The sequence below is a fragment of the Rousettus aegyptiacus genome, unplaced genomic scaffold (assembly GCF_014176215.1).
Source record: "Rousettus aegyptiacus isolate mRouAeg1 unplaced genomic scaffold, mRouAeg1.p scaffold_m13_p_12, whole genome shotgun sequence".
NCBI classification, from domain to species: domain Eukaryota; kingdom Metazoa; phylum Chordata; class Mammalia; order Chiroptera; family Pteropodidae; genus Rousettus; species Rousettus aegyptiacus.
In genome coordinates this window covers 7,596,811-7,619,087 of record NW_023416287.1, presented here as the reverse complement: position 1 = coordinate 7,619,087, position 22,277 = coordinate 7,596,811, and the positions used below count along the sequence as shown (strand labels likewise).

The 22,277-nt window shown below is 48.1% G+C and overlaps 1 long non-coding RNA gene across 1 annotated transcript; it reads right to left on the bottom strand.

Moving 5' to 3' along the window:
• Window positions 1-981: 981 nt before the first annotated feature.
• On the bottom strand, window positions 982-14,508 carry LOC118609977. The gene is made up of 3 exons (XR_004953556.1): window positions 14,196-14,508; window positions 8,545-9,012; window positions 982-2,127 (listed from the first exon to the last, which is right to left on the bottom strand). It is a non-coding gene; the product is annotated as an uncharacterized LOC118609977 (long non-coding RNA).
• Window positions 14,509-22,277: the final 7,769 nt, after the last annotated feature.

Sequence of the window (22,277 nt, the reverse complement as noted above, 5' to 3'; positions counted from 1 at the left end):
ATATTTTGAGGAACCTCCATACTGTTTTTCATAGTGGCTGCACCAATTTACATTCCCACCGACAGTTGCATGAGGGCTCCCTTTTCTCCACATCCTCACCAGCATTTGTTGTTTGTTGACTTTTTGATAATAGCCAGTCTAACAGGTGCGAGGTGATAACCTCATCATGGTTCTGATTTGCATTTCCCTGACGGTTACTGATGTTAAGTATCTTTCATGTGCCTGTTGGCCATCTGTACGTCTTCTTTGGGAAAATGTCTGTTCGGATCCTTTGCCTGCTTTGTCATCAGATTGTTTGATTTTTTTTTGCTGTTGAGTTGTATGAGTTCTTTATATATTTCGGATATCAGCTCCTTATCAGACATGCGATTTACAAAATGTTCTCCCATTTGGTAGGTGGCCTTTTCATTTTGTTGATGGTTTCCTTTGCTGTGCAGAAGCTTTTCAGTTTGATGTCATCCCATTTGTTTATTTTTACTTCTGTCACCTTTGCCGCTGGTGTCAAATCCAAAAAAAATCATCGCCGAGGCCAATGGCAAGGAGATAACTACCTATCTTTTCGTCGAGGGCTTTTATGGTTTCAGGTCTTATACTCAAGTCTTTAATCCATTTGGAGTTGATTTTCGTGTATGGACTTTTCTTAGTACCGTCGCACCTACTACGTGTCAAGCTCGTGAGTACGAGAGGAGCAGAGCAGGCCTGTTGCTGCCCCCCTGGCGGGTTCCCTCTGGTCGGGAGGACAGACAATGACCAAAAAGCTGGGGAGATGTTTGTTCCCAAAGACGAGTTGCCCTACAGAGCCTCGTGTCACATCACACAGCAGACACTCGTTGTCTAAAATACCCCGCTCAGTGCTCTGAAACACGCGGAGCACACGCGCTCACACCCCGCCCCCCGCCCACACACTCCCCCGCCAGATGAAGGATTCCCCGAATTGCCCATCAAAGGGAAGCGAAAAGGACATTCGATGTAGTTCCTTTTGGTTTTTTAATAGTTTAATTAATCATCCTCCGCCAAGGCGATCCCCACGAGCACAGGGTTGCAAATTCCTCAGTCCAAGAAAGAATGAAACTGGCCCCCGCCATGTATGTTACCACAAGTAAACCCTATAAACTCTCCCCACCCCCCACCCGCCTTCGGTCTGGCAAGAGCCAAGGCCAGGCCCAGTCCCCTAATGGGTTCTGTGTTGCGTGCTGGCAAGGCGCGAGGTTTTATCTTTTGGCTTCTCGGTTCGGGGCCCATGTCTTGCCCCTCCCAGCAGTCGGAAAAATACTCCACCTGGACGCCCCAGCCCGGCTCCCTTGTGCGGCCCCAGCATTGTCAACCCTGCTCCACGGCCCCGTCTCATCCAGGTGCTCAGCGCCGGCAACGCCTCACCAGGGCCTCCCCCACAGAGTCCCCCAGAGAGGGTCGCGGAGGTCAGAGACGCCGTCGTGACCAGATGACTCTGGGACCATCCAGCTCGATGTTCTTTTATCTCCCAGGGAGGGGAAGGCACATACTCAGGTCCTTCAACAGAGGGAGTTTTACATAGGGACTGGTTATGTGCAGTGAAGAAGTCACAGGTAGGCAAGACAATCCAGAGCAGGAAGATGCTACCATCCCTGGAGCCAGAAGGACAGGACACGGGGTGTCATCGAAGCCCAGAAGCCAGCCTCCGGCGAGGGCTAGAACCAGGGATAGCCTGCGGCCAAGGAGGAGCATGTCTAATGCTCAAGGCACAGCAAGGCGGAGAAGTACCCTGGCTTCTCTCTTCAGAGCTGCCCCTCCCAGGCCAAACCCAGAGGAAGCCAGAGGGCAGGGAAGCGGGGAAATGCAGCTCTGCACGGAGATACAGAGGAGCAGCAGCAGGGGAGGGGCTGGGGCAGAGCGGCAACAGCCCCTCAGTTCTCAGCGACCCCCCTGCCCCCACACTCTGGGAATCAAATACTTAAAAGCCTTTAAGAGCCTAGCAGGAGGGAGCGGGCTGGGTGTAGGGAAACCCAAGGTGCTGAGCAGGGCGGGGCGGAGGCCGGGGCAGGCTGGTGAATGTGCCTCCCGTCCGAAGGGGCATCTGCTGCCAGTGCCGTCTCATGCTCGCCAGTGAGGAATGCAGGCCCGAGGCCGCCACATTGTTCCTCTTGGTTCCTGAGAAGACAGAAGTTCAGATTTTTATATGCTGAAGGTTGGCAATACATTTCATTTCTATGTGTGTGTTATCAACAACCAAAATACACATCCATAATTGGGACCAGCACTTTGTGCCATCTATGTCTTGGGAGGATGGTGTCCAACCATGGCCAACTGGTCCAGATTATGCAATGACTAACTGTTTGTTGACTGGCTGAGTGACCATCAATCTGACAATCCCAGTCTCTATTCCAATGCAATTTTATTTTTTTCAATCACCTGCCCTGCTGGTACCTTTACATTTCCATAAATACTCATGTCAACAATTTTCTGGGGGATGGGGGAGGTAGATGGGAGAAAAAAAAGAAAAAGAAAAGAAATTAAATAGTTTCTTCCATTAAAATTAATTAATTAATTGATTGATTTAAAAAAACACACAATTTTTTGAACCCACGAAAACACCTACTATGTGCCAGCCTCTGGGAAACAAATCTTAGGTGAGGTTGGATTAACCTGGTTCCTTCCCCCAAGCTGCTCAGTGTCTGGTAAGGGCCCATTCCCATGAAGACGATAAGACGCTGAAGCCGTGTCTACCACCTTCACCTTGTGTCTTCTGTGCCTAGAACAGGGCCTGGCACGTAGTAGGTGCTCAATACATTCTGTTCCACTGAATGAATCCAGAGCAGTACAAGTTATGTTAGCATGCATTCTCAGGAAGGGCAAACAAATCTGAGATATGACAATGCTTTGAGGCCCTCCAAAGGGACACAGTACATCGATAGACAGTTTATTTGTGTATTGAAATTTCATTGGAGGAGGGGAGTTGGCAGTTAGAGAAAAAATATCTAAAAAGGCTCCTGGGGTGGGGGTAGGTTGAGAAACACTGTGTTAGAGGGAATCCTGGGGTTATAAGAGCACATAATAGGGGCCCGTAACCGGGCCTGGACAATCACAGAATGGTTCCTGGGGAAAGAGGTATTTCAACTCTTTCTTAAAGGATATGGAAAAGTCAGCTAGATCAGGGTCAGCAAACCTCTGCATAGGGCCACATAGTAAATATTTAGGCTCTGCATGTCTCTGTTGCAACAACTCAATTCTGCTGTGGTAGACCAAAAGCAGCCTTGCTCCAATAAAACTTTATATGCAGAAACAGGTGATGGGCCAGATTTGGCCCCTGGGTTATGGTTACCGGCCCCCTGATCTAGATGATAGGAAAGGAAAGGCCACGAGGATACAGCTTGAGCAAAGCTGTGGAGATGCGGGGGAGCAGGGGGCATTCGAAAGGAGCCAACTCTGTGGTTTTCCTTCTCCCCAGAGTGCGGAAAGAGCCATCTGTGTTTACACAGAGACTCGTGCTGTCGCATAGGCTAAGCACAGGATCCCGAGTTCATTCGATCCACACGTGTTCACTGAGTGCCTACTACGTGCCAGACATTGGACTAGGCACCAGGGACACAGCAATGAAAGAGATCACTTCTGTGTCATCCTTGGGCCCTAAAGCCTGGCCAGACGTATAGTTTTTGGTAAATAAATGTGTCGGATAAATGGATGGATAGATGATTGGATGATTGGATGGGCGAGTGGGGGAGACAAACACTAGTCACACAAATGAGCAAACAAATAAGCAATTAAATACAGCTTCCTCACTAGCTGTGGGACCTCGAGGAAGCTGCTTAACCTCTCTCTGTGCCCAGGAGGTTAATAAAGCAAAGTTCACGACCAGCTCACAGTGGCTGCTCTATAAATGTAGCTGCTGTTATTCTTTTAAGTCCATATGCTATTAAATAAATACACATTTAAGAAAACTGATACGTGGTACTCAGGAACAGAGCAGGTACATGAGAGAGAATAGGGAACTGCTTTGGATTAGGTAGTCTGGGAGGGCCTCTGAGGAGGTGGCGGTCAAGGTTGTCCTGGCCACATCCTGTGAGTATATCCCAGAATTAGTGTTTGCAGCCCCATTGCCCTGCAGCCTCACAGAGGCAGTTAATTACAAACAGCTGCCTCTCGGGAGTCAGGAAGGTGTCTTCTCTAATTAGAGTGTCAAGTGCTTTGAAATCTAAGGATAAAAGGGGACGAAGGGGTGAGACTCTGGTCACAGGTCCAGGGCCCCCACTGGAACCCATCCATGGACCCGGAGAACTAGATTCATGCTCTTGCGGACCTGCCCGGAGCTGAGCCTCTCTCAGGTCCTAAGTGGAGTTTAGAGGGGCGGAGGGAAATACACTCTCTCAGGGCAGGGTTCGGGGGCTAGACTCGAGATAATGTGCTAAAAGCAGCAGGTCCGGCGTGTCACAACTCAGGTGCTAAATCAGTATTAGATGTCTTCAGCGGTGTTGCATTATGGCTTTTGTGGTTGTCATCACCTGCCACTTACTAGCCGGGTGACCCCGGACACGTTACCGACCCTCTCTGAACCTCGATTTTCTCTTCTTTAAAATAGGGTGATTACAGTGGTGCTAGATGCAGGTAAAGCACATGGCACACAGCAGAGATAATGACAGTTCTCTCGGTGGCTGTTTGGGAAGCCATTACTTTGTACCAGGCATGCTTCAGGCCTATTGTGTGCGTTAACTCATTTAACCCTCACAAATACTATCCTCGTTTTCCAGACAGGGCCACCAGGGACAGCCCTGCACTGCTACTCTCGGGGGTTGCCAGTCACATAGACCAGCACCCCCGAAGTTCCTTACTCAAGGTCGCAGCAGTGGTCTATGGCGGAACCGGGACGAGACCCCAGGCAGCCTGGCTGCAGGGCCTGGCTCCTCACCGAGAGTCAGCGTCAGCCCCCCACCCCCCCGCCCCAAGGTGATGGTTGGATGTGAGTCTCTAAGGAATTGGTTTTCCCTTTGCCCAGCCAGTCAGGCATCAAGACTCAATCCACCGAACTCTTGTTTCTCTCTACCCCAGGGATTTTTGATGGTTTTATTGTCTTTGAATTTTACAAGCGCAATTCGTTCACGTTTCGGTTTGTTGTGCGTACTGTGATTGAAAATGCCAGGACATCACCCCTCAGAGATTGGCCCTGCAAGTAAAGGCCTTTACTTGGCAGATAGGCTCAGAGAGGCAGGGTAACTAGTCCAAGGTCACGCAGCTAGGAAGGGGCAGAACTGGGATAGATCTCCCGGACTCCAACCTCACTCCTCCGAATCCCCGCATCTGACATCTCAAACTGGTGGCACTTGAGCCAGACGCAGCCTGTAGCCTGTTTGATTTGGTCTGCTCTACGGTCTTTTCATAAAATTAAAATTTATCATCAGCCTTTAAAGAAAGGATTAGTTCCAGGAATAATATTCAAAATATCTAACCAGGCCAGCCGGGGCATCTATCATTCGGAGTGGATGCTGGCAGTCCAACCGAAGCCATGCAGATTATATTAAAAAGCAATAAAAAATGGAAGGTCTAGAAAAGGCAAAACTATGGGAACACTAAAAAGATCAGTAGTTGCTAGAGGTTAGTGGGGAGGAAGGGAGGAACGGGCAGACCACAGAGGGTTTCTACTCCGATCCTGCAATGGCAGACACATGTCATTATGCATTGTCCAAACCCACAGACTGGACACAACCAAGAATGAACCCGAAAGTAAACGATGGGCTCTGGGCGATAATGATGTGTCCGTGTGGGTTCATTGAATGCAACGACGTCCCACTCAGGTGGGGCAGGTTGACGGTGGGGGAGCCTGTGCGTGGAGCGGGCTGGGGGCCTATGGGAATTCTCTGTGCTTTCCACTGAATTTTGCTGTGAACTTAAAACTTTCTAAAAAATAAAGTCTATTTAAAAGAACCAGAAGATCTGGCTACATTGCTCCCACATTTTCATGGGGCCACAGTGGACTGTGACTGAATCCCAGTGTCCCCCTTAGACTGAGAGCATGTGCCCAAGCCTGCCAGGCCCCTGGAGCCCCTCGCTCCAGGCATCACCGACCAGACCCTGTGTGTGGCCCAGGCATAAAGAGGATTCTTTGGATGTTCTTGATGAGAAATGGAACTGAGTGACGGTGTGGCCTGCTGGAGCCAGCCAATGAGGAGGAAGGAGACCCGGAGACAGCTCCCTTGTGTGAGGCTTCCTGGGCACGTCCCACGGGGCTCAGCGAGCCGCTCTTGATTCGCCTGCCACCTGCCTGCACCAGGCGGAGACCCGCTGTGGGACATGGCCCACGGAGCAGCCTCGCTTTGTGCTGAGGGAGGCAGAATCAAGGCTTCGAATTTTGCAATGATGACAACCTGTGGGCTTAGAATAAAAACGGGCAGGAGGTGGAAAATCAGAAGCTACTTTAACTGCCCCGAAGAAATTATCCCTAAGATCACATCACATGATCAATCACATGAACCGTTTTTTTTCAGTAGTCTTCTTGTACAGTCACTCACATGTATTGATCACCAAGCATGTCTACAGGAAGTTTTGAGTAGAAATAGCAAGACTGTTGAGAGGGGTGTTCAATGGCCAGCTGTTGTTTGCACCTGACCACCGGCCATCCCCCACCTTCTGGTTGCGGCCCCGTGGTCTTCTTTTTGGGAACCACTTCTCCTCCACTATCACTCCACACAGCTCAAGAGGGGGTGAGCATCTCCCCAGCAAGAGTGGCAGACAGATCGAGCCTGGGCAGTGAGCATATTCCATCCCCCGGCCCCCGGGATTGGTTCTGGGATGGACACGTGACCCGAGTGAAGCCACCTGGGCCAACCCCCAAACTTGTGCTGGGACTCCATAGGGAAGTCAGCTTCTATCTGCTTGGCTTGGTGACCTGGCAGAATGGAAGCCTAGGGAAAGCTGGGGACTGCCTTTGTCACCACATGGGGTGACCCTAACTGACGCAGCAGAAAACAGAGAGAGCGTGATTCCTGAACAGCAGATGCACATCTGGATCCAGACATTCCTGAAGCTCAACCCGTCTCAAACGCTTTTCATTTACATAAACCAATGCGCGTGCATGCGAGCTATTTCCAGGTTGGCAAACAAATTCCTGCAGAAAAACCAGACCATGAGGAATCCATGCAGAATGCTCTGGAAGTTAAGAAGAGAGAAAACCAGAAATGGCTTCAGGGAAGAGGCAGTCTTTTTCTTTTTTCCTTTTCATTATTCATTCATTCATTCATTCATTCATTTTTATTCATTATTCATTCGGAATTTTGATATTCTAATAGCAGTGACAATTTGCTGAATGATTACTAGGTGCTGAGCCTTTTCTCAGCCTGTTCATCTTCACAAGAGCACAGTGAAATAAATACTATTGTCCTTACTTTACATGAAACAAAACTGAGACTCAGAGAGGTGAAGTGACTTGCCCAAGGCCACACAGCCATTAAGTAATATAACGTTGACTCCAGATCTCAAACTTTTCACCCTCTGCTGCACTGGCTCATTTCCACATTGCCAGCGTTCTCAAGTTGTGCTCCAGCATATGTTACCAAGAGGGTAAACAGGTATTTATCTGAAAACAAAAGTGAAGTGGATTTTTGCCAGCCAGAGACCCTTCCCAGAAGGCCTTGCTGCTGAGTCAGGAGAGAGTGATCAGCAGACGGCTTCCAGCGACTTCGGAGGCTGCCCCAGCTGCACAGAGCCACCTGCTGCCAGGTCATGCTCTTCTGAGGCGAGAGTAAGCTTGGAGCATTTGGGAGGAGAAGGGTGTTTGGTGGCAACTAAGTGAAGAGGAGGAAGAGGATGGCAGGAAGCAAGGCAGAGAGGAGCAGGGAGGTGGGCCAGTTAGAGCTTGACAAACCATGCAGAACCCGCTAAGATTTAACAGGACCCAGTGCAAAATGAAAATGCAGGGCAGTTAGGAAGCGGATTTTATTTTCTGTACAGATGAGACGTGAAATCTCAGGGACATGAGGTGACTCTCCCACAGTCCCACAGAGAAAAGTGTTGGAGTCAGGATTCGAACTCTGGCCTCGTTCTCACAAATTAAACTGAAGCTGAGGGGGCCGCACGTGGACGATAGTGGTCCCAGATGCCCAAGCATCCTCTGCTGCTGAGACAGGCATGTGATCAGTCATGTGATCAGCTCTGTCCAATGAGATGTGAGGGGAGCTCTTCTGAGGTTCTGGGAAAGCTTTTACTTTAGGATAAAGGGGACAGGTATGGCTGGTCCTTCCCTTCTTCCTTCCTCCTACCTTGAGAAGTATCCATCCCCAAACCATGAGGGAGGATTCAAGAGGATTACAGAGATGCCAGCAAGAGCCCTGACTTTCTTGAGCCATTAAGTCGAGACCAACAGCTGCCTCCCTCTGAACTTTGTATTATGTGGGGAAAATAAATCCTGGCTTGTTTAAGCCACAGTCAGTAGGATTTCCAGTTGCTTTCAGCAAACGCAATTCTATCTGTCATGGTCATAGGGTACCCTGGATCCCCATTATACATATGGAGATACCGAGGTCTGAAATGGAGAGTGACTTCCCTGGGTCACATGGTGGAATCATGAGTTTAGTGACTCACCATCCAGTGCTCCTTCTGCTCATGCCATACCGCCTGGTCTATTTCCTTCCATTCCAGCTGTTGTACACTTGACCAGCAGCTGCTTCATAAATTAAACATAAGGCAGCGATGACCTCGCTCTTCTCTCTTACGTAAATAGCCCCCCAGGCCACCATTTCCATGCCTTTGGACCCAGGACAACTTCCCACATCCTTTAAAAAGATGAGTTGGCCAAATGTAGAGTCCATGCTCCTGGAAAGGTGTGAGTCACGAATCGTGGAGCAGAAAGTTCACAGCCAGGAGTCTGCCTATCATACTCGGCGGCCAGTCCGCCTGGCTTATACTGAGCTTGTTTTACTGAAGCACTGACTCATCGTCAGCTTGTGGTCAGCTCTGACACTCGGGTCATTTTCTACTCTTCTTGTGCCCAGTTGGTGGCCTTTAATTAAGTACTGTCAACTTCCCGTCTCTGTCCGTGTTGCCTTCCCCCTATTTTTAGAGAATTAGAAAAATATTATAGAAAGAATTAACAATAACAACAATAATAACAGCACTTACTATATTCTGAGTGCTTTAAATGAATTTAAATTTTTCCTCAAAAAATTACGGTCTAAGATGAGTAATATTACTATTTATATTTTATGGATAAGAAACCTAATGCTTAGAAAAATTAAGTCACTTGCCCAGGGTAACAGAGCTGGGAGTATTTTGTGGAGCCGGAATATGACCATGAGTGTGTTTGACCCTGAAGTCCAGCTTTAAAGGACAACCAATTGGCTCCAGTTAGGATAGGTTCAGAGGCTCCACTAGAGTGGTTCAGACTATAATAACATTTATTGTTTACTTAAAAGACATCTGGAGATTAGAGACCCTGGGGTATATTTGGCATCTCAAGGTTGTCATAAAAGACCAAGGCTCTTCGCATCCTCCCTCCCTACCATCATCAAGAAGTCACCAGCTTGTCTTTAGGCCGGTTGCCTAATATCACAAGATGACTGCCATAGCTCACTCATCACCTCTTCACACAATAATGTCCAAGCAAGAAGGGAAGGAAAGGTGCAAATAAGTCTCTCTTCATGTGCCCCTTTCTTATCAGAGAGGAAATTCTTTCCCAGAAGCCTCCAGCAGAGTTTCCCGTTGGCCCAAACTGGATCACATGATCACTCCTAGACCAATCAGGAGACTAGGATGGCCATGGTTGGCTTAAATCAAATGAGGTTTACTTCCCAGGGCTGGGGGCACATGGCCAGCTGAAAAAAGTCAGGGTTCTGTCAGCAGGAAGGAAGGGGGAAACGGCAGTTGGCAAAGCGATCCCCAGTGTCTGACATCCAGCACTTCTAAATGGTTAGCACAGGCACCACTGTTGGTTTGCAAGCTTACCGAAGGTGGAACATGGGTGAAATTGTGTCTGGGTGCGTGTCTGTGTTTAATTTTAGTCTTTATTATTTACATACATTGGAAAAAAATAAATACATAACTAACTCATCAGAACCATGGATATTATTTTTCCAGATAAATCAACTGGATTTAAGGTTTTTAAAAAAACTCACTGAGTTAAAGAAAAATATTCAGTAAATAATAGTTCATTTACTTGAAGATTTGGCAATTGTAAGGGTAGGAAACACTGTTCTGTGTTATCCTGCTTGGCATTTTTTCCAACTTCTCAGAGGCATTCTGTCTTCAATCTCCCTCTTGAGGAAAATAAACACCCACAAAGATTTTTGCATCATCTGCAAATATGATTCAAATACAGCCTCCAGCTCAAATTTAATCCAGGCTTCCTTGGCCGGGAAGGGGAGGCATCTTGACTCCGATCCCTTTCTGATATTTCACCTCTGTTTTAGTGGTTTTACGGCTTCGTGGGGCCTGCCCCTCTTCTTGTAAGCTGCCGCAAATCCTACTTCTGAAAGAACACGATATAAATAATCAAGTAACCACAAGAGAGTCTTGTCCTTGTCAGAAGTGTTCAGACTTTCCTAGGACAAGAATTCGGGGGTCCTTCCTAAGAAGTGGATAAATAAAAAACAGCCCAGTCATACAATGAGATGTGCTAGAGCCTTCTTCATTGAAAGGAATGAAGTAGATCAATACATGCTGGTATCGAAAGATCTCCAGGGTCTACGGTGACATGAAAAACGCAGAATAAGATGTACAGTATAAACGAGGGGTGGGCAAACTTTTTCCGGAAAGAGCCACTTAGTAAATCCTTTGTGCTTTTCAGGCCACATGGTCCCTGACACCAATAGTCAAGTGAGCCATTATGGCACAAAAGCGACCATAGACAGCGCTTACACACATAGACAGGACCGTGTTCCAATTAAACTTTATTGATGGACGCTGAGATTTTTTTTTTTTTTTAGTTCATGAAATTTTCATGTGTCATAAAATACTAGCCTTCTTTTGACTGTTCTTCAACCATTTAAAAATGTGAGAAAATATCAGAACCCTTCTTAGCTTGCAGGTTGTACAGAATGGGCAGTGCACGGCTTTGGCCCCGGGACTGTAGTTTGTTGATCCCTCACGCAAACCATCGGTGCCAGAAGAAATGATAGAGAAACACAGGAAATAGAGAGAGAGAGAGAGAGGTTACATTACATCTCTGTATTGTATGTGTGATATATATTTGGTGAGAGAGTGAAAAAGAGATTTGTTTATTATGTATTTAAAAGGGCATGCAAGGAACTGGCAAGATCAAGTGCTTCTGGAGAAGAGAACTAGGGAAGATCAGATGATGAAGGCAAAAAGGAGATATTTTTTCACCACAACCCTTTAATACTGTTTGAATTTTTCTCCATGTGCGTGTGTTGCTTTTACAAGGCAGAGAACATTTGCCAAAGCAAAAAACGTGTTCCTATGTCACAGCCTGTGAAAATGGGATGATCTCAGTAAACGTGTGTCGGTGACCACGGGACAGCTCCGGGGGCATAGTTCACAGGGTCATTTACAGACCGGAGCCCCTGGAGTGGTGGGGCAGGGCCCACCCTGTTGGCATCAAAACGAACGCTGAGAATTTGTATGAAGCGACATTAATGAGTAAATATTGAGGGAGTTGAGTCGGGGTGGAAGTTGTGGGAGGAGCAATAAAATCTCGCTATTTCCGTTTTATGCTGTTCCTTATCTGGGTCACAGTAGAACCAATGTTCTGCCAATATTTACTTTTGATCTTTGCTCCAGAGTGGAGGAAAGATGCCCAGGCTCAGCATAAATATGAGGGTGGAACTGAGAGGTATGAGAAGAGAAAGGAACTCACCCTGAAATGAAATCACTTCAAGAACCTAAATGTGAAAGTGCCACTCGATTCACAGAAACTCTTAGGCCACGTCGGCTTGTTCAGCGCCCCCTCTTGTCACTCCAGTCAGCTTTTTAAAGAAATCTAGGACTCTGTGAGACCCATTTGGAAGCATTTTGACCTAGGTTCAAGCAGGTGTAGGTTTTTTATTGGCAATGATATCAAAATCAAGACATTTTGCATTAATATGGGAGTTTCTGGTTTCCCTTGAAACACTTGGAGCTCAGCCATGTGGGGCCCACTTCCCAGCGTGGGAACTTTAGGTGGTAGCCGGGTGGCAGCTGCACCTTTCTGTTGGGATGAAGGCTACTGGTTAGCCACAGTCCCCACCACTCCCTGTCACCCTTCAGGCGTGCTTCACCTGCTTCTTTTTTCATTTATACTTCCCTCGCTCAACTAATATTTATCGTGCACTTATTTTGTGCTAGGCGCTGGGCTTTTAGCTGTGAACAAAACGGAAAGAGAGAGAGAGAAAAAGAGGGAGAGGGAGAGGGAGGGGGAGGGTGGGAGGGAGGGGGGAGAGAGAGAGAGAGAGAGAGAGAGAGAGAGAGAGAGAGAGAGAATCTAAATAGAGCAGGTGAGTCTAGCTGGCAGATCCTACCTTTGCTCAGCATGTCCCCAAACACAGGACAGCCCCCCCTCCAGTCAGTGGCTATTTTGATTTACTAAGAGTTCATAGTGCACTATGATTAAGAGAAAATGTAATGAATTTTCTAGAATCAATTTGACTCCACATAAAAGAACTTTTTTTTTCCACCAGCAAAAATGAGATTGCTTTACATGTATTGTTTTGAACCTTTCTTTTTCATTTAATGACGTTCTTAGAACTGCCTTCCGTGTAAGCTACATTTTCCTGGCTTTCTTTGTAGGAGAGAAGCTTTCTCGTGGTTCACACGATATCTTGGTCTGGCCTGTAACACAGGAGAAGTCTACTGAAATACCACGACTCTTCCAGCCATAATGCTGAGTGAAAGAAGCCAGACAGGAAAGAACACATATTGTGTGATTCCATTTATATAAAGTTCAAAAGCAGTCAAATTAATCTATGGGGTTAGAATTCAAGATCATGGTTAACCTTTGAGGGGAGAGGAGTTACTGGGAGGGGACATGAAAAGCTTCTGGAATGTTCTGTTTGTTCATCTGGGTGCTGATTACATGAGTTTGTCTGCTTGGTGAGAATTCATTGTATGATGTGTGCACTTTTCCTTGAAATTTAAAAACACACACACACAATGTTCTCAGAACATGGGCTGTGCTGTGTGCAAACACGTTTCATGTTTTTGCCACATGCACACACGTGAGCGTTTAAGGGACTGGGTGTGAAGTTGGGAAACCCGGGTCTGAATCCTGCCTCTGCCACCGCCAAATGTGTGACCCTGGACACATCACTTCGCCTCCCTGAGCCTCAGGTTCTTCGCCTGGACTCCTTGCCAAGCCCACGAGGCCCGCAGGCCCAGCCTCTGCTCACCGCTCCACCTGGGGCTCCCAGTCCTCTCCGGCTGTTTCGCTCAGCTGCAGCCACACTGACCGGCCTCCTGTTCCTCCCATAAGCGAAGCCTAGTGTGGCCTCGGGGCCTTTGTGCTGGCTGTGCTGCTGCCTGCAACCATCCTCTCCCTGCTTTGCGTGTGATTGGTTCTCTTCTCTCATTCCGTCTCAATTCAAGTGTCACGCCCTCGGAGAACCCCTCACTGACCACTCCCCACACCTGCCGTCATCAATGGCACCCCCGGGCTCATTTTCCTCCCAGGGCCTCTAACTAACTGCAATTGTCACGTTCGACAATTGACTCTAGACCCGTTGACTCCACAGGATCAGGGATCTTGGTTGTCTCGTTCATCGCTACATTCTCATCACCTAAAATAATAAATACCTGCTGAATTAACTGAGCAAACGACACAGTGATCTGATCCTACTTTATAGCCTCTTCAAGAGGTTCGACGAGGTGATATTTTAAAAGCGCATTTTAAGAAGCCGTGTTTCTAAAACATGAGGGAATTATGAAAGCCTTGTTTGAAGGCGATTCATGCTCCTGAGGAAAATCTAAATAGGCTTAGGTTTCCCCTTGAGCTGCACCTTCAATAATCTGATCTGTGCTAAAAGTTACAGCTGTTTTCCCCCTCATCTTTTGTGCTATTGGCCCTTTGCTGGAACAAAATTACTGATACTCTTCGTTTATTTATATAATAATACATTAACGTGGCATTACGTATTTCGAAAGGTGTAAGGAGTGTATAATGAGAGGTCAGACTCCTGCCTCAGAGGCAGCTGACGTTTCCAGACACCTGGCAAATGCGTCCAGAAATTTCCTATACGTAAACAGGCATGTAGGGAAACATATGCCCACCTTTTCTGTTTACACAGAAAGGATCCGATTATACACACCGCGTTAGATCTCCGCGCTTCCTTTTTTCCGCTTTACGATCTGTTTTCACATCGCTGCTCGTGAAGGGGTTTGGGTTTGCGGAGATCGCGTGGTGCTTCGGCAGGTGCCTGTCCTTCGGGGTGGACACGGAAGCGGCCGCCGCACACAGTGCCACAGTGACTCACCTTGCACAGACGCCTCTGGACCCAGGAAAGTCACTGGAGCACTTCTGGGCCCGCCGAAGGAACCCAAGAGCTCACCCGTCCCCAGCCTCATCTCCACCCCCCTGCAAATACCCTCCCTGGTGTTTGTGTTTTGGCCTTTTAAAGACTTTTTTTTTCAAAATTGACTTTGGCTTCTTGGCCCAAACTCTGAAGTGTTTGAGCTGATAAGATAGCAGTCTTGGCTGAGGGGGCCAGGAGTAAATAGTTACCTTGGAGGCCCTCGGCCCGAGCAGAGGAGGGGCTCATGCATGCTACCCCGAGACTCTCCACACCTCCAGCGGTGGGTGGGTGGCGTGGACGGGAGGAGGGCGAACCCGTGCTGGGTCCCAGACGGGCCTGGGAGGGAGCGGGCAGGAGGTGGGGAGGCAGCCGCACGCAGGCCCCGTTCCTCACCAGTTCCTCGTGACCTTCAAGAATGGCTTCGAGAGCGTCCAGGCAGAGTCGGCCCCCTATTTACCGGGGCCTCTCCTAAGGTACACAAGACATTATGGGCAAGTTGGAGCAAAGCCCTGGCAAACCTTGAGACTCAGGCGCACCCCAATTTGGCCTTGCACCGCGAGGGGCCTGAGGGGGCCACGAAAGGGGCCCTGTCTCCGTGGCTGTAGCAGATGCTGCCGGCAAGGTCTTGACACAGTATCGCCACATGCTAGTCGCCGTTATCGCGTTCCGGGATGTTTACCTGCCCAGCACTGACCTAGGTCCTGGGCCACTCAGCAATGAACCACTCAGTCCAAATTCCCACATTCCAGAACTTTCATCAGTCTAGAATGGTAGAGAGATGACAAACAGGCGAGAAGTACCCAGGGCGCTGGGGGCTACAATGGGGGACAGTCAGGCTGAGGGGGCCGGACTTAGGGTGCTGCCTGGCCTAGGCATAGCATATCCTAGCTTAACACCCCTCCCGCAGGCTGCCCAGGGCCCCCGGCCCCTGCACGACGCGGCCCTGCCCACCTCTCTAATCATAGTCAACGCCATCAGCCTGTCCGCACTCTGTCTGCTCCCACCTCAGGTCCTCACACTGCCGCTCCCTCCGCCTGCAGCACCCTCACCTCCCACCTCCTGAGGTGAATTGTCACCTCCTCCGCCAGAAAGCCTCCACAAGGCCGCCGATGCCGCCGGATGGGTCTGGCGTGTCCTCAGGGCTGTGACAGGCTTCTGCACACGCCCCGTTCCAGCTCTGGTCACGCTGGACCGACGTTCCCCGATTGTGGATGACAGAGTAGCCCAGCATGCTCAGAGTCCAGTCCCTGTGCCCGGCCTACCTGGATCCCAGTGTCGGCTCCCCCTCTTAGCTGGGCCGCCGTTTTCTCATCCGGAAAATGGGCATTATGGTGATACATATCTCGTGGGATGGGTGTGAAGAAGAAGAAGAGACTTAATGTAAATGATGAGAACAGCGTCGGGCCCAGAGTTGGCACTCGGTAAGGGTTGGCTGTAGTATCACACCCTCGTGCTCTCTCCCACGGACTGTAGTAGCTGCTCACTTAACATTTGCTGGTGAAACGAATGCAGCCCTTCAACTATGAACAGTGGAGGGGAGGGGGAAATACTGGTGATATAATGGAAAAGTTGTTAAAAGCACAACACTAAATAGTCGAGCGACATGAGTTACGACGAGGCGAACACACGCACTCACACACGCATGCACACATTCCAATACACTGGCTTGGGAGAAAGAAAAACACCAGAATGTTCAGTGCGGTCGCATTAGGATGGGACAAAGAATGATTTTTCTTCTTTCTTGTTTGATGTGTTTTTTTCTCATCTTCTTTAATAAGCATGGTTTCAATTTAAATGGGGGAAAATAACAACAGATCTAGAAGAGGGAGCCCACAGCCTTTTCTGTTCCATACAGTTTTCCCACAGACCGGGGCGGGGAGGGCGGGATGGGCTCACGCTCAGAGAAAGAGATGCCCTTTAGAAATGAAGCAAGAGCAGGGCGACCAGTGTGGTCCAGGCGACAGAGGGTGTCAGCCGACCAGGGGGAAGTTGTGTGAATCATGGCAAAGCAACCCTCTGCCAACACAGGGCATGGTCGGACGTTCTGGAAGCCGCCACACCCACAAAGCCTCCCCGGACCCCCAGCCTGGGCTAGCAACCTGCCTGATGCCACAGCCTGCGTTTCCCAGCAGCCTGACGCTGTCGCCGCCATGTCCATAAAGGACCTGCTGCGTGCCTCACTTCACATGGGTCACCTCACCCAGCCTGGCCCTGCCACCCTGTCTGCGAGCAAGCTGCAGGTTTCCACAGCGAGCCCCATTTCGCAGAGGGGGAGATAGGCTCAACGGTTTTTAATCCTTTGCCCGAGGTTGCCCAGTTGGTAAATGGCAGAGTCTGAATCTAACATTATTTGGTTCCATCCTTGTCTCTGGCCTCCTTCCTCTCATTTCTACTAAACTAGATGGTCAGTTTCTAGAGGAACGGAATTGGGTCACAGTCTTTACCATGTCCCTCTCACTCCACCACATGGCCTGGCCTAGAGTCTAGAACACGACAAGTGCCTAATAATAATAGTTGAGTGAATAAACTAACAAATGGATTATCAATGGATAAGTAGGTGGATGGATGGATGGATGGATGGATGTATGAGTGGATAGATGATGATGGGTGGGTAGATGGGTAAAATGCATGAATGAAAGAATGGATGAATGATGGATGGATGGGTGTGTGGGTGGATAGATGGATGAACGAATTAGTGGGTGGGTGGATGGATGGATGGATGGATGGACAGACAAGTGGATGGGTGAGTAGATGGACAAATAGATAGATGTGAGGATGGGCGAAATACATGAATGAAAGGATGGATGGATGATGGATGAATGGATGAGCAGGTGTGTGAAATGCAAGCATGGAATGAACACATGGCTGAACATGTAAAATAATTAAATAAATGATGGCGAAAGGCAGAAGGCCCTAAGAGGATAAAAGTGTTTGTTCCTGGACACTGAATGTGCCCTTCAGAAAAATTACAAACTGGCAGCTCTCAGGCCATGTCGGGCTTCAGACTTGTTTTGTTTGGTTGTCACAAGGTTTTTAAGGTTTTAAATTAATCGTCATTATTCAAAAATTATGAAATTTTACATTTAAAAATCCAGACTTGTGGCTTCTCTTGCAAAATTGAGCCAGTGTGCATACCGGGTAACGATGTGCCAGGGCCGATAGGGGCGTCCCCTGGGATACCACCGTCCCTGCTAGTTCTAACGCACTCCCGACGCCGAGGTCGGGAGTCAGCCGCCACTTCTCATGTCACTTTTGGATGGCGTTTTTCTCATAATACAGTTATGAAGAAAATGAAAAATCTCTTGTTCCTGACTCTCCATCGGAAGTGGGAAAATAAAAATAGGTAAAGAGAAAACTGGGAGAGAAGGGTGAGAGAGAGAGAGAGAGAGAGAGAGAGAGAGAATATTCCTGTGGATCTGATGCATGAAGAATGTATATTTTCCCAAGGGATGGTGGAGTTCCGTGGTTAGGAGCACAGATGTTAGAGCCTGACAACCCAAGTTCAAGCTCCAGCTCTGCCGCATACAGGCTGTGTGGCCTTGGGGAGGTCGCTGAACCTCTCTGGGCTTCGGTTTCCTCATCTGCAAAGCAGGAATGATATCAGCCCCACCTCGCAGGGCGTTAATTAATAACCCTATACAGGACCGGCTTTGGTACTTATGTGACCTGCCTGGGCCTTGTGGGTACCCAGCAGTGATTCTCAACCAAGGGCCATTTGGCAATGTCTACGTTTGGAAGTTTCTAGACATTTGGGGCTTACAAATTGAGGGAAGGTACTACCAGCATTTAATGGGTAGAAGCCAGAGATGCTGCCCAGAGCTCAGGATAGACCCCACAGCAAAGGATTATGCAGCTGCAGGTGTCAATAGTGCTAAGTCTTCAGGAATCCGGGCTGCCAGTGGGGGTGGGTTCGGGATAGGCATCTGGGAGCCCCTGAAGGCTGCCATAAGTGGCTCCCTGGAGGAGACTGCTCGGGGTGTCACAGGAGACATTCCCTCGGGCCCTGAGCCACCCAGCACACAGGATCATCAAGCCCCAAGGACTGTCCCATTTCAGGGTGCTTTGACCTAGCCTGTTCCCAGCCCCACTTGCTAGGCAAAGGACGTGTCCCTGGCGCCTCCTGGTGGCCTCATCCCTAAACTACATGACATTCCCCAGCAGGGGGTGGTGGGAGAGAGGACCGGGACCTGCCCCAGAGTCCTTCTTTATCCAGACTAGTCAGAAGTGTGGGGATTTAAGGTAATGGAAGGTGGCGACAATGGCTTGGGAGACAAACTGACATGGGTTTGAATCCCAGCTCGCCGCAGACCGGCAGGAGACTTTGGACAAATCCCATGACCCCTGCAGGCCTCGATTTTTCTTATCTATAAAATGGGAATGATGTTACTTCCTTCACTGTGTTATTGAGAGGATTAGATTAAGTAACATACGTAAATAGATGGCAAATAAAAATGGTGGGTGCTTCATGAACCTCCTCTCTGACACTCGTAAATCTGTAGCCATTTGCTTTTGATGAACTTCCAGTGCTCCCAGAATGATAAGCACCAAATACATAATTATGTTGCCAAGGCATATTTATTAATCTGAAAAGGGATCTACTATAGATTATCAAATGACCATAGACCTCAAAAACATTGCGCACTGCGGGATCCCATTTTCCTTTGATCTGTATTTTTAAACGTGTGCATTTGTAACATATATGAGAACCAAAGACCTTAGTATATAAAGAGCTCTTAGAGATGAATAAAAAAGACAGCTATCCAATAGAAAAATAGACAAAGTACATGAATGCTTTGCTACCAGAAAAGAAATACAAATGGCCTTTAGATATTTTTAAATTCTCAACTGGACACAAAAGGAAAGAATATGCGGATTAAAACTATGGTGAAGATCTTTGCCCCTGTCTAGCAAGACCAAGAGTACGGAGTCCGATGCTGGTGGCTCTGGCTGGGGTGTGAGGAGACCGGTGCTCGTGTAGGGTGTTGTTCTGAATGTCAGCTGGTAGGCATGACCTCAAAGAGCATTTAGACGATTAGTGTCAAAATTTAAAGATGGCGTCTGCCCTATGACTGGGCAGTTCAGTTGCTAAAAATTTATCCTGTAGATCCACATACATGGAGAGACTTCTGTGAGAGGGATACTAATTACAGCATTGTTTGTCACAGCACAATGCTAGAATCACCTACATGACTACCAGCAGGGGACCGGTGAAATAAATTATTGTAGTTAGACAATGGACTATGCAAAGAATGCTCTCCTAGTGCTGGTCTGGAAAAATCTCCAACATACATTGTTAAGTTAAAAAAACAACAAAATCAGTGCATAACAGGGTGTGAGGTACGCTTCTACTTAGAGAACTACAGGAATCCACGAACTCATTCGCTTATCTACACTCGGGAAATCTCTGTAACCATCCCTGAGACACGACCAGGAGGGGAGCTTGGAGTGCTGGAGTGGGGCGGGGGTCAGGAGGAGAGGGGGAGCAGCCCCTGTAAATCTTTTGGCATGCTTTCAACCTTTTTTCCTGTGAATTTTTTTTTGTTTTTTTTTTTGTTTGTTTGTTTGTTTTTAATGTATTGATAGAAGAGAGAGAGAGAGAGAGAGAGAGATTGCAGGAAGGACGTGCTCTAGAATGTCAGTCGCACTAATCTCTGGGTGGCTGATGTGAATTGAGGGTGACTTTTGTTTTCTTATTTTTACTTAGATGGATTTTCTCATTTTAAAAAGTAGACCCTTGGTGTTTTCTGGGTAGTTAGAGGAAAACTAACTTCTACATAAAAAACAAACAAACAAACAAAAACACACTTGCCCAAATAGTCAAGTCACATTATTTTTATGACCAAGAATGTTATAGAGACTGAGGTTAAGTGGTTGGAGATACATCCTATGAAAAAGTGAGAATTAATGTAGTCATCCCACTGCGCACTTGCTGGGCGTCAAAATTCCAAGCTTTAAATTCGAATCTGGGTTTGAATTAGGCTCAAACGGCCACTTACTAGCTGGGCATGTCATTCCAATGCTCTCGATCTCAGATCCCTCATCTCCAGTGTGGAAAGACCACAGGACTGCTAGTGGCCTCGTGTGAGATGGTACCCGTCGGCCCGTAGCTCAGGGTGTATACAGAACGGGACCCAGTTCTTATCCCAGTCACGACGGGCAGACAGGGAACAGGCAGGAATCCTGCACGCCCAGGAGTGGAGGACAGGATGGGAACCCTTTGCCTTCCCTAGATTCCAGCCCAACTCCGCCTATCAGGTCTCCCGACACTTTGAAGAGGGTGACACCAGGTGGCCAATCCTGAAACTGCATGCCAAGCCCTCCCGCTGTGAGCTTGAGCAAGGTGCTGACTCTGGAGTTTTCTCAGCTCTAAAATGGAAATAATGCTGCCTGCCTGGCAGAGAGGAGGTGAGAATTAAATGAGGTGACCCATGGAAATCACCTCCAGGGCCACCCACTTCGAAGCGGACGGCTCTCACGATCATCACTCGCTCCAACTTCTAGTTTCCTTCCACCCTTTTCCCGGGTGATTCAAAAGCAGAATCTCCCAAAGCATAGACCAAGAACCAGTGGTGCTTCATGGGAAGATTTTAGTGGGGTCTGGGCCGCGCCACCAAACAACATTCCATTTTCTTTCAATCGTTCTGATTATGTTTAGGTGACGGTCTCAGTTTGATACCAATATGTCTTTAATGCCACCTCCCTCTTCAACACAAAGAGAGCAGGCTTCAGACTTAGAGCCTTCAGAAGGCGAGGTTATTTGGTCGCAATTTAACAATGTTTTTTATAATATTTATTTTTGGTGGTCACTTTCTATTGAGGGCAAGTGGTGCTGATTTTCCATTTACAATAGATTTGGTAGACTGTATTCTTTTGAGAGCCAGCCTGTGGTTCTCTCATTTGCCTTTTTCTCTCTATTGGGAAAATGGCCTGCCCCAGAGGTGGGCTGTGTCTTCATCCTGAATCTCAGAGTGGTGAGGACACATGGACCAGCGCCGCAGTCAACCCACGACCAACGCGAAAGAAGAATGAGAAATAAACCTTTGTTGTTAGCGACACGCTGAGATGCTGGGGCTGTTTGTTACTGCGGTGAAACCTAGCCTGAGTTGACTGATACGGTAGAGAGAAAATGTTTCCTTTATGAATAAATACACTTAAGTAAACGTGTTTGTTTAAAGAAAAATATTGAGTAGATAATGGTGTACGAAGTAGGATACATAAATAACGAAGGTAGTGGTTGGGGGACTGAAGTTTGGGAAACACTGGTGCAGGGGTCAAAATGTGAAAATCGTTACTCCAGGTTGCAGGCGGCTCATCTCAGAGGCCCCCAAACACCACTCAACTCACACGTCAAACTCTCCAGGCCGCCTCCCACCATGCAGCCATGTAGCCAGAGTGAGTTTTCTAAAGGACGAATTGGATCAGATTCCTCCCCTGCTCTAACCTCTTCGGTGGCTCCCTCGTGCCCTCAGGATAAAATCCACATTCTTGATCATGACCTAACAGGCCTGTCTGTCATAGTCTGTCCCTGCCTCTCCATCTTTCTCCCTCTCTCTGGCCTCGCCACGCTGATTTCTTGGTTATTCTTCAAACCTGGCAGGTGTGCTTTTGACTGAGGGGCTTTGCATTCTCTATTATCTCCCTGAGAGAGGAACCCGGCATTTCCTTCATTCCCTGGGTCTCTGCTTAAATATTCCTTCCTCAAAGAGTTCTTCCCATCTGATGCTATTCAACAATAGCAATTCCCTATATTCCTACTGGCCCCCTCCTCTCCGCCCGCTTATCCTACTTTTCTCCATATCACCTATTACCCCATGACCACATTATATATCTGTTCACTGTTGTATGTTGTATTCATTAGAACGTTAGCTCCTTGAAGAC